General features: G+C 44.6%; 1 protein-coding gene across 2 annotated transcripts in view; it reads right to left on the bottom strand.

Moving 5' to 3' along the window:
* Positions 1-14,024, bottom strand: part of lifr (LIF receptor subunit alpha) — a 119,712-nt gene extending 105,688 nt beyond the window's left edge. For both annotated transcript variants that reach the window (XM_033018492.1, XM_033018493.1), the window contains exon 1: positions 13,798-14,024. The gene's annotated coding sequence lies outside the window, so the exon portion shown is untranslated. The remainder of the gene's footprint in view (positions 1-13,797) is intronic.
* Positions 14,025-19,366: the final 5,342 nt, after the last annotated feature.

The following is a 19,366-nucleotide window of genomic DNA, read 5'->3' as shown; positions in this document are numbered from 1 at the left end:
ATGGACAAATAGGACCATTTCTGGCATCTGTTTTTTCTCAGTAAACGGGATGGAGCACTTGTCTCACTCAGGCTGCATCAATGTTATGGAAGTGGAGAAGGTCCAGAGTTTCAAGTTTCCTGGTAAAAATATGCCGAGAATTTGGCCTGGTCCAACAATAGCAGAGAAGCTAGGAAAATGGAGTAGAGAGGGAAAGATCGATCAGACGTGAATGAATGGCAGATGGGCCAAATGGATTAATTCTGCTCCTGTCACTTATGAACGTATGAACATGAATATCAACAACATGACCAAGAAAGCACACCAACGCCTGTACTTCCTCAGAAAACAAAGAAAGTTCTGCATGTCTCCAATGACCCACAACCAATGTCTGCAAATGCATCAGGGAAAGCAGCCTATTGGGATGCATCACAGCTTGGTATGGGAACTGCTCTGACCAAGGTCACGAGAAACTGCAGAGCTTCATAACAAGAGGATTTCAGTATAAGAGTAAAGAGGTTCTTCTGCAGTTGTATAGGGCTCTGGTAAGACCATATCTGGAGTATTGTGTACAGTTTTGGTCTCCTAATTTGGGGAAGGACATCCTTGTGATTGAGGCAGTGCAGTGTAGGTTCACAAGATTGATCCCTGGGATGGTGGGACTGTCATATGAGGAAAGATTGAAAAGACTAGGCTTGTATTCACTGGAGGTTAGAAGGATGAGGGGGAGATCTTATAGAAACATATAAAATTATAAAAGGACTGGACAAGCTAGATGCAGGAAAAATATTCCCAATGTTGGGCGAGTCCAGAACCAGGGGCCACAGTCTTACAATAAAGGGGAGGCCATTTAAGACTCAGGTGAGAAAAAACTTTTTCACCCATAAAGTTGCGAATTGATGGAATTCCCTGCCACAGAGGGCAGTGGAGGCCAAATCACTGGATGGATTTAAGAGAGAGTTAGATAGAGCTCTAGGGGCTAGTGGAATGAAGGGATATGGGGAGAAGGCAGGCACGGGTTATTGATTGGGTACGATCAGCGATGATCACAATGAATGGCGGTGCTGGCTCGAAGGGCTGAATGGCCTCCTCCTGCACCTATTTTCTATGTATCGATGTATCTAGTTGTGAACGCATCACGCAGTCCATCACGCAAAATCGGCCTCCTCTCTCGTTCCAATTCAAATTTCCTGTTACTGCATTTGCACTTCATATTTGCACTCACTCTGTAGCTGTAGAACTATGTCCTGCACTGTTTATTTTCTCTTATAAACTGCCTGTGGTACTCAAGTATGGTTTGATTTGACTGCAAAGCAAAGATTTTCACCGCATTGCAGTACATGCAGCAATCTTCTTCTTCTTGCGTATGGCGTGCAGAGCCTAAAGTTGTAAGACAACTTGTTCTATTTGATCGTGCACGCCAGGTTGATTGCATTCGTTGAAACAGGGCGGACCACATGAAGGTTGCAATCTCCCACCCCACATGCAGCAATAAGCAGTGAGATAAGCAATGAGATTGTGGTTAAACATTTTGTACATTTTGATATTATAAACAGATTGTGGACCATTAATAAAGTGCAAGTTTTTAACAAAAAAAACATTTTGGTGAGCAACAACCAACACCAATATGATATGTGAGCTCTCAGTGGAAGAAATGATCAAGATAGCAACTTATCCAAAACCCAATTAACTAATTGACGTCCCTTTACGCGAATCTCTAACCACGGCAAATCCGTGACTCCACTCCACCCTGCATTGAGCTGAATTTGTTAGGGCAATAAATGTATTGTGTTGCAGACATCACCCACATCCCACAAACAAACGCTTTTACATTAATAATAATCCAACCTTGTTCGCAAAACCTGTTTGCATCATGGTACTCAGTGAGATTCCCATCAGAACAACATTCCTTTCACCAAATTATATAGCATTTGATGTTAAGCTTTCTGTGCAAGTCTGTGCAAGTAAATTGACTCTCATGCTTTCCACATTACAACAGTGATTGTGTTTCATCAAAATTACATTACTGGCATTAAAGCTATTCTGAGTGTTTTGAAAGGGCATGAAAGGTACCAGATAGATGTGTTTTTTTTCTTCTGTTTGCTGTGTAGCCATCTAGCCAGTATGAAAACCCACAAATCTGAATTTTGTAGCCATTATTTGCTGGCTTGTCCATTTTACAATTCTACATTTTGACTTAAAAATAAGCAGTCATTGATCACAATAATTAGTCATAGTATCATGGCGTCATACCAAATGGAAGCAGACCCTTCGGCTCATCAAGCTGACTAAGATGCCCATCCAAGTTAGTCACATTTTCCGAGTTTGATCCCTATCCCTCTAAACCTTCCCTCCCTTCCCATATATATTTGCACAAGTGTCTTTTAAATATTGTTCTTGTACCTGCCCAACCACTTACTCTACCAGCTTGTTCCATATCCGTACCACACTCCATGTGAAACAATTGTCCCTCAGTAGACACACAATGTTGGTGTAACTCAGCGGGGCTGTCAGCATTTGTGGAGAGAAGGAATGGGTGACGTTTCGGGTCGAGACCCTTCTTCAGACTGAGAGTCAGGGGAGAAGGAGACTAGAGATATGTGGAAGGGTAAGGTCTGAAAATGACAGATCAAATCAGTCAATGATCAAAGAAATATAGAATTATGTACCCCAGGTTACTTTCAAATATTTCCCCTCTCACTTTAAACCTTTGCCCTCTAGTTCTTGATTCCCCTACTATGAAGGAAAAATTGATGTGCAATTCACCTTATCCATGCCCTACATCAGGGGTTCCCAACCTTTTTCGTCCCATTTACACCAGGCAACTTTAATAGCACATAACAGTGTTATTTCACTTATTTATGAACAACTAATGATGAACAGAGTATACCAGAAAAAATATGTATAAATCCAGAATCAAGAAATTTACCCCCTGGGTAGGTGAAATTTACCCCCTGGGGATAAATTTACCCCAGGTTGGGAACCCTTGCCCTACATGATTTTATACTCCTCTATAAATAACATCCCCCCTCATCCACCTGAACGCCTGCACTATTTTCGAAATTTGCACAGAGCAAGTTATCATAAACATTCAGACAACAAAAATTAAGAAATTGCAAATGCTGGAAATCTGATTTAATTAACCTGAAACATTATCTGTTTCACTTTCCACAAATAGTGCCCACAATCCAAGTGTTTCCATCAGTTTCTGTTTTTATCTGAGCCGAGATAATGGCATTCAGCTCCAAGGTACACTATTTGAACTAGGTAGACTGTAAACACAAAAGGCTCAGTCACAATGAAAGAAAATTACAAGAGTAATGTATATTTAAACAGCTGCCACCTTTTCACAAAGTAAACTTTAACAATTTTGTTTCCACAATCATGGCTACGCTGGAATTGATCTGTTCAAATGCACTTGAGTAAATGCAGTAACAACCACTAAAGCATTATCTGCATTATCTGCAAGTAAAACTTTTTGTATTGCTGTAGGAGCTATGTGTATAAATTAGCTGCATATTTCCTACATTATCACATTTCAGATGTCTTTCATTAGATAAACAGCATTTTTAATCCCCAATAATATGAATGGTTCTGTTGAAATGCAAATTTTATTTACACTCTGAGGTAATTTTCAGGTTTATGGACTCCAACTGCAGATCATACCCTTCAGGAACTCATGACAAATCTTTTGCTATTAGCACATAAAATTTACCAACCACATAAATTAGTCTAAAAGCTCTGGGCAGTTAATGCTTGAATTCCCTTGACAAAGAAAATCACAGCTAGCACAATGCTAGAAAATTATTCCTTTGCAATAAAAAACAAATCACATCTTTACCAGAAGGCTAACAGCATTAGAGGGTATTTGCTACAAGGAGTGGTGGGACAAACTTGGATTGATTTCTCTGGAACACCTGATAGAAGTACATAAAATTATGAGCCTAGGTAGGGTAGACAGTCAGAACCTTTTGGAAATGTCAAAGACTAAAGGGCTTAGCTTTATGGTGAAAGGGGCAAAGTTTAAAGGAGATGTGCAGGGCAAGATTGTTTTTAAACACAGAGGATGGCGGGTGCCGGGAATGTGCTGCCAGGAGTGGGGACAGATATGATAGAGGCTTTGAGAGAGGCTCAAGGATTTGCGGGGAATGGGGGGGATATGGATCTTGTGCAGGCAGTGGGGATTAGTTTATGTTGGTATCATGTTTGGCACAGTCATTGTGGGTCAGTTCCTGTGCTGTACTTTTCTATGTTCGATGTACAGTTGAGAAAGGGTTTAAATACACAAATAGATACACTCATCCATTTGAGTATATTTCCACGGTACTTTATCTATCATTGGAAATTCCACATCGACATCTAGAAATCATAAACACTGAAATAATCTATACATTAACAATTTGGATGAGAATAAGTAATCAACTCACTGATGGCACCAAGGTTTATGGTGCGGTGGACAGTGAAGAAGGTTGTCTAAGGTTACAGCAGGACCTAGATCAACTGGGAAAATGAGCAAAGGAATGACAGAGATGGAATTTAATTTAGGCAAGCACGAAGTAATGTATTTTGGGAAGTTAAACTGCGGCAGGACAGACAGAGTAAATGTGACAAAGATAGACAAGGCGGTAGAGATGGCATGTCGCCTGATTGCCTTCATCCATCAGGGCATTAAAAACAAGAGTTAGCACATCATCTTACAGCTCTACTAAACATTAGTGAGAACACATCTGGAATATTTTGTGCAGTACTGCATGATGGATGCAATTAAGCTAGGATAAGTGCAGAAAAGATTCACAAGAATCGTTGGGACTGGAGGGCTTCAGTTTAAGGAGAGCTTGAATAGACTGGAACCATTTTCCCTGCAGCAAAGGAGGCTGCTGGGTGACTTAAAAGAGGTTTATATAATCATGAGGTACATTGACAAGATGGATGGTTACAGTCTTTATCCCCAGGGGGGTCTAACATGAGAGAGCATAGCCTTAAGATGAAAGAGGAAAGATTTAAATAAAATCTGAGAGGCAAGATGGTCACACAGATGGTGGTGGATATATGGAACATGCTGCCAGAGGAACTGGTTGAGGCAGGTAATATTACAATATTTAACAGACTTTTGGAGAGCTTTAGAGGGATGAGGACCAGATGCAGGAAAATGGAACCAGAGATCTGCATGTAGAAGTTGGGCCATAGGGTCCATTTCCACGCTGAAATACTCTTTAACTCTAACATAGTACAGGAAGACCAATTACATCAATACCAGCTCCATTAAAAGGTCATCCAGCTAGCCTCGCTCGCCCCTCAGCCTTGTAAATGCCATCCAATTCATGGAATGATTGCCAGTCCCATTAGAATTTTGTTAATCTTTTAATGCAGATATGTGGGCACAACCTCAAAATCAAGAGCTTAATAAATAATTTTCTTATCTCCATTTAATATGAAAGAGAATGTGGTGCATAGACCGAAACAGGAGTTTGGAAACTACAACCAATGGGGTCAGAAAACAAATATTGAGAAGTTTCAAATACCCAAATCTATTTACTTTAAATGTTTTAAAGTCTTGACGAAAAGAATACCAATGTAAATCTAACACAAAAAACAGAAGCAAGTTTTTAGGCCAAATCATCATAAATAATATAGTGAAAATACAGAAATTGAATTGATCTTGCATTCAAAAAACACTTTGCGTTTTCTCTTAAAATAAATCTAAAATATGCTCATCAACTCCGTAAAGCACAATGATTAGTCTAGTTTCGTTTAGCACAGAAACGAGCCCTTCAGCCCACCAAGTCCGCACTGACCAGTGATCCCCGCACATTAACACTAACCTACGCTCACGAGAGGCAATTTACAATTATACCAAGCCACTTTGAAGTGTGGGAGGTAACCGGAGATCCCAGAGAAAATCCACGCAGGTCACGGGTAGAACGTACAAACTCCGTAAAGACAGACCAATAGTCAGGATTGAACCCAGGTACCTGGCGCTGTAAGGCAGCAACTCTATCACTGTGCTACCATACCGCCCATTTTAGGACAGATAAAGCTGTGATGTGCAAGAACAAATGGAATGTCATAGGAAGTACTGAGAATCAGAGGGCTTTGGTCCTTTTCTAAGTATCACTGAAAGCAGCAGCACAAATAGATAAGATGGTGGACAAGGCATACAGGTTTGTTGTCTTCATTAGCACAGAATACAAGAGCAATCATACAAAATATCAGTCAAATCACAACTTAAGTAATGTGTTAAGCTTCTGGTTAAGCAGTTCACGATTACACTGGAGAGGGAGATACACATGAACGTTGCCCAAGATGGAGCAGATATTATTTCAAAAGATAAGTACGAGGTTAGACTGGAAAGGCTGGGTTTGTTTTCCATGGACAAAAAAGGCTGAGGGAGAAGCTGAGAGATATGCAAAATAAGCAGCAATGCAGATAATGCACATAATGAGAAGAATTTCCCTCAGGAGATATTTCTATAGTCAGAAGGTCTTGGAGAGTTGTGAATCTGTGGAATTCTCTGCCAGAGAAGGCAGTGGAGGCCAAGTCACTGGATGTTTTGAGAGAGAGTTAGATTTAGCTCTTAGGGCTGAAGGAATCAAGGAATATGGGGAGAAAGCAGGAACAGGGTACTGATTTTAGAAGATCAGCCATGATAATATTGAATGGCGGTGCTGGCTCAAAGGGCCAAATGGCCTACTCCTGCACCTATTTTACTATATTTCTATGTTAAAGATAAGATAGGAGATGATCTGAATTTTTTTTACACCTTAGTCTCAGAATCATTTAGAAATACTTTGACGATCATTTTAATCACCAAAGAAAGGAAGGGTGTGAGAAAGGGCTAAAACTGGGCAGAGTATAGAAATGTAGACAAAAATGCTGGAGAAATTCAGCAGGTGAGGCAGCATCTATGGAGCGAAGGAAATAGGCAATGCTTCGGGCTAAAGGGGTTTTGGCCCGAAACGTTGCCTATTTCCTTCTCTCCATTGATGCTGCCTCACCCGCTGAGTTTCTCCAGCATTTTTGTCTACCTTCGATTTTCCAGCATCTGCAGTTCCTTCTTAAACAGAGTATAGAAAGGAATTTGTTGGCATTATGTACCCTAACGGACAGATACATGATTAGGACATTCATAATTATTGCTGCTGTCTTCTTAATCAATTTTATAAAGTTAGAATTTCCCTACAGCTATTTTAGAAAAATGGACTGATACAAAGTGACGATGGGAAGTTATGGTAGAACACTTATTGTACTTGTGGGGAATCTAAAACTGGACACCATAACTTTTATAATCCAAAAGAGAAGAATTTCTAAAACTGAAACATGGTTGCAGGTACCTATATAATTGAGTGGTTGGGGTAAAGGTCAAAAACATTTAAGGGAAAGTTGATTTACTGAGAAAGAAAGCAACACGTCAAGATATTTATGGTGTGACAAGGTCAATGTCAAATATATCCAGCACCAACTAATTCCGGCAAATGACATTTAAATGATGGGAAATGCTTTTAAAGCATTATCAATTGCATTAATTTTCCTTGAAGTGTGGCAACTGTTCTTCGGTGAGGAAGCACGATGATTTCACACAGTAATATTTTCTCTTGAAAGGTAGGCTGAAGCAACTCTGTGGAGCAATTAGGCAGAGTCAATAAATAGGGGCAGTGTGCGTGTTTCCAATTTTGAAAAGAAGCACAACTGGAGTGGATATATGATATATACAAGACTGTCAGCAAGAAATCATGTTTGGTATTTAGACAGCTTTACCCAGAAAAGGGAACTCGTTCCCACAGAGAACATAGTTGAATGTTTGTATAGATAAGCACTGGGGAGAATGAACCAAAATGATGCAGCTGCTGAACCTTGATAAGACGGGAGGCAGATTCAGGGGAGCATTAGCAAGGACTAGCAGGCATGAATGGCCTCTTTCAGCCTTGCATACACAACTGACGTGACATCCGATAAACTAGACTATTTCAGGAATGGAATTGACTTGAATAAATATCAAAAACATGCTGCAGAAATACCACCAAACGTTCCTGCTTTGGTTTAAACACAAAACTCTGACTTGTAATTGCTGACATCAATTCTGAACAAAAATAAAATAAAGAACAAAATACTAAAGTGTAGAAACAAGGAACTGCAGATGCTGGTTTACAAAAACAGACACAAAGTGCTGGAGTAACTCAGCAGTTCTGGTGACCATGGATAGGTGATGTTTCGGGTCAGGTCCCTTCTTCAGACTGATTGTCTGGAGGGGCAGGACAAAGCCTGGCAAGTTCACAAGTTATAGGAGCAGAATTAGGCCATTCAACCATCGTCTACTTCGCCTTTCAATCATGGCTGATTTATCTTTCCCTCTCAAACCCATTCTCTTGCCTTCTCCCCAAAACTGACACCTTTACTAATCAAGAATCTGTCAATCTGCACCTTAAAATAGTAACACATGAACATAGGCATTGTGTTTTTGATTTTTTGTTTTTGGACTGAATTCTGTTTTTAATTTGTGTTTCTGTGATGTCTTTATTATTTATTTTATTCGGATTATATGTTTATATTCCAGTTAATCTATGTAAGGTGTCCTTGAGATGTCTGAAAGGCGCCCAATAAATAAAATGTATTATTATTATTATTATTATTATTATAGGCGGCGGCGGCGGGGGCAGTTGATATACAGATGGTTGGACATAGGACAGATGAAAATAGTTGCGACGAAAGGATTGAAAAGATGCAAAATGTGAAGCCAGAGGAAGGAATGTAGATGTAGGGAGATAATACTACAGAATACTTCTTCCTTTCTTCTTCCCGCTCCTCCCCCCCACCCCACCCCAACCCCCACATCAGTCTGAAGAAGGGTCTCGACCCGAAACGTCACCTATTCCTTCGCTCCATAGATGCTGCCTCACCCGTTGAGTTTCTCCAGCATTGTTGTCTACCTTTGAATACTGGAGAGTGTGACATTCATATGCATCGGGACCAGAGAACAATGAAATTAGAGCTATACTGCACAGAAACAGGCCCATCGACCCACACTTGTTCATGCTGACCAATTTGGCACTCTGAGCTAATCCCATTTATCTGTATTTGGCCCAGGTCCCTCGAGTCCCTTCCTATCCATATATCTGTCCAAATTCTTTCTATTACAGCTTTAGAAACCCATGATTTCTAGGTTCAAGAACAGCTTCTTCCCGGCAACCATTAGGCTCATAAACCACACTGCAAACCCTAACCACAATCCTACTTCAGCACCAAACCACGACGGTCTTCGTTTTAGTTCCACTGCATACTTCCGTTTTGCACTGTTATGGCGTGGTTACCTTGTATTACTAATTTATTGCATGACATTATTATATATTCATTTGTGTTTTATTGCGTTAATGTGCCTGTAAAGCTGCAGCAAATGGGAATTTTATTGTTCCGTTTCGTGCATATGACAATTAAACACTATTTACGCTCTTTATAGGCACATAAGACAACAACGAATTATCAGTCTTCTACATTAACCAGAACACCTATAATGCAGGGGGGTGTTGATTTTAAAAACATGAATGATCCCAACAATTATCATCCTAGCTTCCCCCTCCCCACCCCCGTCTCTTTCTACCCTCCTACTACATCTGTCTGAAGAAGGGTTGGTTTTTGCTCTTATTTACAGCTATTTGCAATTCTGTAATTTGACTTAAAACTGGCAATCAGTTTGATAATGAGCAACAATTTTACAGTATGGAAACCCTTCTTCTGTCCATTGCCACCACAGATGCTGCCCGACCCTCTGAGCCCCTCCAGCACTTTTTATTTTGCCGATTTTATAATTGCACACCTGTACATGGTACTAACACCATCATCAAGTATGCAGATGATACAATGGTGATTGGCCTCATCAGCAACAACGATGAGTCAGCCTATAGGAAGGAGGTCCAGCTCCTAGCAGCATGGTGCACTGACAACAACCTGGCCCTTAACTCCAAGAAGACCAAGGAGCTCATTGTAGACTTCAGGAAGTCTAGGGGCAGCACGCACACCCCCATCCACATCAACGGAACGGAGGTGGAACGTGTTTCCAGCTTCAGGTTCCTGGGGGTCAACATCGCCGATGACCTCTCTTGGACCCACAATACCTCAACTCTGGTCAAGAAGGCTCACCAGCGTCTCTTCTTCCTGAGGAGACTGAAGAAGGTCCATCTGTCTCCTCAGATCCTGGTGAACTTCTACCGCTGCACCATCGAGAGCATCCTTACCAACTGTATCACAGTATGTTATGGCAACTGCTCTGTCTCCGACCGGAAAGCACTGCAGAGGGTGGTGAAAATTGCCCAACGCATCATCGGTTCCTCGCTCCCCTCCATTGAGTCTGTCCAAAGCAAGCGTTGTCTGCGGAGGGCGCTCAGCATCGCCAAGGACTGCTCTCACCCCAACCATGGACTGTTTACCCCCCTACCATCCGGGAGGCGCTACAGGTCTCTCCGTTTGCGGACCAGCAGGAACAGCTTCTTCCCTGCGGCTGTCACACTATTCAACAATGTCCTTCGGTGACTGCCAATCACCCCCCCCCCCCCCCCCCCCCCCCCCCGACACTGCTCCCACAGGAAAAACACTATGACTGTATGCATGTAAATAGATTTATTTATTGAAATCATATTCTATGTCGCTCTTCCAGGGAGATGCTAACTGCATTTCGTTGTCTCTGTACTGTACACTGACAATGACAATTAAAGTTGAATCTAAATCTGAATCTGAATAATTCTATATTTCAACTTAGAATAGGCATAATAATTGTAATACAGGGAAATGCAACAATTAATAGAGCATGCAAACCTTTTTCTGTACGTTTTCTGGCAAAATTTTACACTTTGACTTTAAAACAAAAGGCATAGTCATCGTTACAATGTAGGAAAACGTAACAATTTGAGGATGCAAGGAAACATTTGAGGAAATGTTAGAGGAAATACGAGGATGTTGCCAGGAAGTGAGCGCCTGAGCTACAGGGAGAAGTTGGGCAGGCTAGTGCAGGAAGCTGAAAGGTGTTCTCATAGATGTGTATACGAACAAGAGAGAAATAGAGTAGATGAACAGTTTTGTACCGAGAATAAATCGTGCCAGAGGACATAGGTTTAATGTGAGATGGGAAAGATTTAATAGGATCCCGAGGTGCCACTTTTACACACAAAGGGCGGTATGTTGAATGAGCTGCCAGAGGACGTAGTGGAGGCAAATACCATAACAACATTTAAAAGACATTTGGACAGGAGAGGCCAAATGCAGGTAGATGGGACTAGTGTAGATGAGGCAGCTTGGCCAGCATGGGAAAGTTGGGCTGAAGGGCCTGTTCCCGTGGAATATGTCTCTGTGACTAATTAGAGTCATAGAATCATACAGCAGGAAAACCTTTCTTTCATCTACCGATGCTGCCTGCCTTGCCGAGGTTCAAATTCCCAAATCTATTTACTTGAAATGATTTAACGCCTTGACTTAAAATGTAATATTTTAAAGCTAAAATTAAATTTGTGGGAAAATGCAACAACTGGAGTAACAGAAAAAAGACACAAACTGCTGGAGTAACTCAGCAGGTGAGACAGATTCTCTGAAGAACAAGGATGGGCAACCTTTTGGGGTGGGCTTCTTCAATTTGAAGATGGGTCCCAACCTAGAAAGTCATCCGTCCATTTCCCTCCACATATGCTACCCGACCACCGAGTGCTTCCAGCACATTTTTTTTCTTTGTTCTTATTTACAGTTATTTGCTGGTTTCCTGATTTATAATTTATATTTATATTTTTGCTTAAAACTAGCGTAAGTATTTTAATATAGGAAAGAGTAACAATTAGAGTCTGAAGAGGGGTCTCGACACAAAACATCACCCATTCCTTCTATCCAGAGATGCTGCCTGTCCCACTGAGTTACTCCAGCATTTTGTGTCCATCTTTGGTTTAAATCAACATCTGCAGTTCCCTCCTCCACAATTAGGGTCATACAGTATGGAAATCTTTCTTCTGTCCATTCCCACCATAGATGCTGCCTAACCCTGAGCCTCTCTAACACATTGTTTTTTTTAATCTTGTTTGCAGTTATTTGCTGCTTGCCCATTTTATAATTCTATATATTTTTTTTTTTAAACAGGTACAGATACCTATCCTTGTTCTCTAGAGATGCTGTCTAACACGCTGAGTTACCCCAGCACTTTGTGTATTTTATGTAAACCAGCATATGCAGTTCCTTGTATCCACAATTACAGCCAGCGTCATACTGTTTTAGGCACCTTTCGTTTCTCACAAAGCAGCCTAACATGCTGAGGTTCAAATACCGAAGTCCACTTATTTTAAACGTTTTCAAACCTTGACCTAAAAGTTAATTTTTTTGGATAATTTAAAATTGTAGGAAAATGCAACAATTACAGTCATAGAGCGCGGTGGCGCAGCGGTAGAGTTGCTTCCTTACAGCAGCACCGGAGACCTGGGTTCGTTCCTGACTGGGCGCTGTCAATTTGGAGTTTGTACGTTCGCCCCGTGACCTGCGTGGGTTTTCTCCGAATGCTCCGTTTTCCTCCCACAATTCAAAGACATGCGGGTTTGAGGGTTAATTAATTGGCTTGGTATAAATGTAAATTGTAGGATTGTGTAAGTGTACGGGTTGATCGCTGGATGGCATGGGCCTGGTGGGTGGAAGGGCATGGGCCTGGTGGGTGGGATGGCATGGGCCTGGTGGGTGGGATGGCATGGGCCTGGTGGGTGGGATGGCATGGGCCTGGTGGGTGGGATGGCATGGGCCTGGTGGGTGGGATGGCATGGGCCTGGTGGGTGGGATGGCATGGGCCTGGTGGGTGGGATGGCATGGGCCTGGTGGGTGGGATGGCATGGGCCTGGTGGGTGGAAGGGCCTGTTTTCCGTGGTGTATCTCTAAACTTTACAGTATGGAAACCTTTCCTATGTCCATTTTCATCACAGATACAGCCTGACCCTCCGAGCCCCTTCAGCACTTTGTTTGCTAGCATTTGCTAGCTTACCCATATTACAATTCTAAATTTCAACTTAAAAAACAAGCACAGTCGTTGTAATGCAAGAAAATGCAATAATTTAGTCATAGAAACCTTTTTTTTGCTCTGGATTGCAGTATTTTGCTGGCACAATTTTATACTTAAAAAAAAACAAGCATAGTCATCATTACAGTGTAGGAAAATGTAACAATCAGAGACATAGAGTGTAGTCTGGAAACCTACTGTCCATTGCCTCCACAGATGCTGACCGACCTGCTGAGTCTCTCAAGCAATTTGTTTGCTGTCATTTGATAACATGCCCATGTTACAATTCTATATAGTATATTTCAACTTAAAAACAAGCGTAGTCGTTGGAATACAAGAACACGCAACAATTGAACAAATGCAGCACAGTTTTCCAACTCCATGTCCCAGCATTTCTAAGTCTCTCTCTCTCTCTCTCTCTCTCTTGTCTCTAAGGTCTTTCTCGACCCGAGATGTTACCTATTCCATAGAGATGTAGACTGTCCCGCTAAGTTCGTTGCTCCAGCTTCTTGTGTCTATCTTCTGTGTTTTGTGTCTACTTTCAGCATCTCATCTGCAGTTCCTTCCTACACAGGAGCATCATATAGCCTGCCAAATCCAGTCAGGTTAAGTCGAGCTTATTGTGATATATGGACACTCACACACAAGCACAGTGAAGTATAAGGTCTTTCATCATTTGATTCCCTGCTGTATCTGGTCTCGTCCCAGCTCCGGCCATGCAACCAACTCCCTATTACTCAGCACAAGCGCCGTCTAACGTGGCCGCCGATCCCATGCCTGGGGATTTATGGACGTCGAACGAAGCATTAACTCACCGGGCAGCGGGGATACATGGAGAGAGTCTGCGTCAGCGAGCTCCTAGGTCGGCCGTCCGGCACCGAGGCGAGGGGAGAGGCGGCGGGCGGGACTGTTCAGGGCAGCAACTAGAGGAGGGGCGAGGGCCCGGCGTTGGGCGCAGCAGCAGCAGCAGCGAAAGGACGCGGAGACAGCAGGACACCCATCCGTCCCCCACGGCCGCAGCGGCCCGACTGGCGGCAGCACTGGTGGCGGAGCGGCACTGGCGGAGCGCGCGGTGGTGGAGCGAGGGGGCGCGCGGGCGGGTGGGGGACGGTTGGGAGCGAGGGAGGGAGGGAAGAGGGAGGGATGGTGGGTAGAGGGGGGTACGGGAGCGGGAGGTGGGGGAGAGGAGCGAGGTAGGGAGGAAGGGGTGGGGGAGATGGAGGGGTGGGGGTGAGGATGAGGGGGGGGGGTGAGGGGAGGGGTGGGGGGGGGGGAGGGGGGTGAGGGTGGGGTGGGGAGGGGTGAGGAGGAGGGGGGAGGAGGGGGGGAGGGGGAGGATGAGGGGTGGGGGGTGAGGATGAGGGTGTGAGGGTGGGATGAGTGAGGGGTGGGGGGTGAGGAGGAGGGGGGGGGGGAGGATGAGGGGTGGAGAAGGTGAGGGGTGGGGGGGTGGAGGGAGGGGTGGGAGTGAGGGTGAGGGAGGGGTGGTGAGGAGGAGGATGAGGGGTGGGGAGGAGTGGGAGGATGGGGGTGGGAGGATGAGGGGTGGAGTGAGGGGTGGGATGAGGAAGGGGTGAGGTGAGGGTGGGGAGGATGGGGGTGGGGGTGAGGATGAGGGTGAGGGAGGGGTTGAGGGGTGGGATGAGGGGTGGAGGGTGAGGTGAGGATGAGGGGTGGGGGTGGTGAGGGTGCGGGGAGTGGGGATGGGGTGGGGGCAGGGGGGGGGGAGGGTGAAGGAATGAGGGTGCGGGTGGGGATGAGGGGGGGTGGCGTGAGATATGGGGGGTGGGGAGGGGTGGGGAGGAGTGAGGGGTGGGGGTGGGATGGGATGAGGGGGTGGGGAGAGGATGAGGGTGGGGGGAGATGAGGGGGGTGGGAGAGTGAGGATGAGGGGTGGGAGAGTGAGGATGAGGGGTGGGGAGCAAGGATGAGGGGTGGAGGGTGAGGGGAGCGAACAAAGGTGGCAGAGCGTGTGAGGGAGAGAGTGCGGGAGGTGAGCGGCATGATGGACCACGGAGGGAGCGCACAGGGGGGGTATGTAAAAAGAGGGAGGGAACGCGAGGGGGAGAGAAAGGGAAGGGAGAGCGGGAGGATGCAGGGAGGGGAAGATGGCGAAAGGAGAAGGCACAAAGTACATGATGGAGTACACGAGGGGGGGGAGTGAGCGTGTAAGGAGGGGAGGGAGGAATCTATGACTATTATACCTTGCTAGGTTTTGGTCTATTATTGTCACGGTGCAGTGTACAGTGAAAAGCTTTGTTTTGCATGATCAGACCAGATAATACCATACATAAATGCAGTCAAGTTAAACTCATGTACAATAATAGAGCAAAGGGGAAGATACAGAGTGCAGAATATAGTTCTCAGCAAAGATCTTTGGTTCTCAGTACCGCATCAAGGGAACCCAAGGTAAAGGAACCAGTAAGAGGTTGTGACCACAACATGATAAGTTTGAATCTGCAATTTGAGAGGGAGAAGGTGAAATCGGACGTGTCGGTATTGCAGCAGAGCAGAGGGGACTACAGAGGCATGAGGGAGGAGCTGGACAACGTTGACTGGAAAGGGGCTATAGCAGGAATGACGGTGGAACAGCAACGGCAGGAATTTCTGGGATAATCTGGAAGAGGAGGAAAGATTCTAGGGGGAGAAAAGAGGCGGCCATGGCTGACAAGAGAAGTCAAGGACAGAATAAAACTAAAAGAGAAGACGTATAACATAGCAAAGATTAGTGGGAAGCCAGAGGATTGGGAAGCTTTTAAAGAACTACAGAAGGTTACTAAAAAGGCAATACAGGGGGAAAAGATGAAATATGAAGGTAAGCTAGCCAATAATATGAAAGAGGATAGCAAGAGTTTCTTTAGTTATATAAAGAGCATGGAAGAAGCAAAAGTGGACGTTGGGCTGCTGGAGAATGATGCAGGAGAAGTGATAATGGGGAATAAAGAAATGGCAGAGGAGTTGATTAACTTTTTTGCATCAGTCTTGCATCAGAGGGGATGTGTGGGGGGAGGAGGGGTGTGGTGGGGGGAGGGAGGGAGGTGTTTGGTCTCAGCGGCACCCTGACCCGGCTCCGACCGCACTGACCGGCTCCGGAATCACTCAGCGGCTCCCGTCCCCTGTGCATGTCGCACTCAGCGGCTCCCAGCCCCGGCTGCACTCATCGGCGCCCGGCTCGTTGTGGTGGCCGCCGCCCGCGGAACACAGCCCACACTCTGCTTACTCCGCTCCTTCAGCTTTATTCTCGCCGCCGGTGATTGACAGCAGGTGCCGGAAGGGGCGTCGCCGACCCGGCAAATGACAGACGAATAACTTTTGTAATATTTCACCGATCAGAGTAGACTTTGTTCCAGAGACAAAGTCCAATGTCCGCAATGGGGTAGAGGTGAATCGGACCGGACACCAGCTTATGGAAGGACTGTTCAAAAGCCTGATGACAGAGTGGAAGAAGCTGTTCTTGATCTGGTGGTGCACACTTTCAAGGTTCTGTATCTTCTGCCCGATGGGAGTGGGGAGAAGGAGGAATGACTGGGTTTGCAGATGACAGCAAAACTGGTGGTATAGAGGAAGATTATCTGAGATCTTCATCAACTGGGCAGATAGGCTGAGGATCGGCAGAAATAATTTAATTAGGAAATATGAGAGGTGTTACCTTATGCAAAGACAAAGCAGTAAACGGTAAAGATAGTCATTTGTTTACTGTCACATGTACCGAGGTACAGTGAAAAGCTTTTGTTGCATGCTAACCAGTCAGTGGAAAAACGGTACATGATTACAATCGAGCCATTCACAGTGTACAGGTACATGAAAAGAATATCGTGAATAACATTTAGTGCAAGATAGAGCCGGTAAGGTCCGATCAAAGGTAGTCCGAGGGTCTCCAATGAGTTAGATAGTTGTTCAGGACTGCTGTCGGGCCCTGGGGAATATTGTGGAACAGATAACCCTGGGAAGCAAGTACATATTTCCAGGAAAGTAGACAAGATGGTGAAAAAGGCATTTGACGCACTTGCCTTCATCGATCAGGCTATTGAGTAGGGGAAGACGGATGTCATGTACAGGTGTACAAAATGATAGTAAGGCCACATTTGCAGCACAATGTATAGTTCTGGTCACCCGATTACCTGATTACAGGAAAGGTATTAAACTGGAAAAGGTGAATAAAGTCATTAACAAGGGTGGCACTGTGACGCAGCGGTAAAGTTGTTGCCTTTCGGCGCCAGGGACTCAGGATCGATCCTGGCTACAGGTGCTGTCTGTACGGAGTTTGTACGTTCTCCCCGTGACCGCGTGGGTTTTCTCCATGTGCTCCAGTTTCCTCCCACACCCCAAAGACATGCAAGTTTGTAGGTTAATTGGCTTCTGTAAATTGTCCCTAACATTCGGGATAGAACTCGTGTGCAGTTGATTGCTGGTCGGCTCGGACTCTGGGTTGAAGGGCCTGGAAGGTTTGAGGTTTCAGGAGAAACTTGACAAGCTGGGTCTTTTGCCCCTGGAGTAGTGGAAGCTGAGGGGGTAAACTTGTGGAGGTATACAAAATCATGAAAGACATAGAAAAGGTGAACGGTCACAGATTTTTTCCCTAGGGTGGGGAAAGCCAGAACCAAAGGACATAGGTTTAATAATAATAATAATAATATCTTTTATTGTCATTGCACGTCAGTGCAACGAGATTTAGTATGCAGCTCCAACCGATGAAAAAGAAAAAAGTAAAATAAATAAATAAGCTGTGTGTCATGACCATCCGAGGGACAGTCCAGGGGGGGGGAGGGTGGGGGGCACTCAGCAGGGCCAGTTCAGAGCCGCTATAGCTCTTGGAATAAAGCTGTTTCTGAGTCTGGAGGTTCGGGCGTAGAAGGCCTTGTAACGTCTGCCGGAGGGAAGTAGTTCGAACAGTCCGTTACAGGGGTGTGATGAGTCTTTATGGATGCTGTGAGAGGGGAAAGACTTAATGGGAATGTGAGGGGCAAGTTCTTCACATAGAGGTTGGTGGGTATGTAGAATGAGCTGCCAGAGGAAGTGGTAGGTGCAAATACACCATTTAATAGACAATTGGACAGATAGGTGGATAGGAAATGTTTGGAGGGAAATGGGAGAAACGGGCAAATAGGACTAGCTCAGGCAGGCAACTTGGTTGGTGTGGACAGGTTGGGCCTAAAGGTCCTGTTTCCATGCTGTACAACTCTACGACTCTAGTAAATTAGATAGGTCAGGACCAATGAAGGGAGCATGTCCAGATTTGTTGAAGACATTTCATGCTTAAGTAACTTAACGGATTCTTTGATGAGGTGTTGGGTTTGATAAGGGCTAGATGATTGATGATGTTTTGCACAAAAAAAACATATAATTAAAAACTCACCAAACAAAGATGTCAGCAAAATTCAACCTTGTGGGTTGAAAGAAGCAAAACGGAAATTAGTTTTGCCTCGGACTTGAAAGCAGAGAGTTTTGAATGGTTGTATCTTGGACTGGAGGAACATGGATAATGGTCTTCCCTGCGGAGTCAACGTTGCTTTTTGACCTAACTGTCATGCAGCATCTGTGGAGGGAAATGGACTGTTCTCTTTCGTAGCTTTCTTCGCCCCCCCCCCCCACCCCCACTCCCTCAATCAGCCTGAAGAAGGCACCCATCCCAAAACATCATCTGCCCAATCCGTCCACAGATGCTGCCTGACTCACTGAGTTAACAGAGTCATACAGCATTGAAACAGGCCCTTCTTACCCAAGATGTCTCATCTACACCCATTCTTATCTTCCCACCTTTAGCCTATAACCCTCTAAACCTTTCCTAACCATGTACCTGTTCACGTTTATTTTAACGTGCCTCCAGTACTTTGTACATTTTGCTCAGCTTGTGCCTCCATTCTAATGAACATCTCAGAATTACTGAATCTATCACTCCCAAAGTAAGCTCAAAGAAACTGTGCCAGACTTTGTCTTTAGTCTCATCAATGCCCAGTATGGTTGTAACGACATGTCTAGACTCCTCTCCCTGCAACAAAGGCAAACATGCCAATGTCTTCCTAATTATTTGATATGCCCGCACGTTAACTCTTTCTATTTCATGTACAAAAACACCTCCGATTGTAAGATAACCTCTGCTTTTCTCTGCTTCATAAAAAGTCAGCAATTTCCCGCACAATATATTGCAAAGTTTTTGCCCGCTTGGTTTAACTAACCCATGTCACAACAAGGGCAAAAATTCATCAGCAGTAGATACAAAGTGCTGGAGTAACTAAGCAGGTCGGGCAACATCTCTAGAGAACATGGATAGGCAATGTCTGGATCCTTCTTGAATGATTATATGGGGGCGGGGGAGGGAGGGGGAAGGGGGGGGGGAGGAGAATAAAGCTGAAAAAGAGGTGGGACAGGACAAAGCCAGTTTCA

Source organism: Amblyraja radiata, chromosome 3 (assembly GCF_010909765.2).
Source record: "Amblyraja radiata isolate CabotCenter1 chromosome 3, sAmbRad1.1.pri, whole genome shotgun sequence".
In the NCBI taxonomy this organism is placed as follows: Eukaryota; Metazoa; Chordata; class Chondrichthyes; order Rajiformes; family Rajidae; genus Amblyraja; species Amblyraja radiata.
The sequence above is the reverse complement of the archived record's forward strand: the minus strand, read 5'-3'. Positions and strand labels throughout refer to the sequence as shown.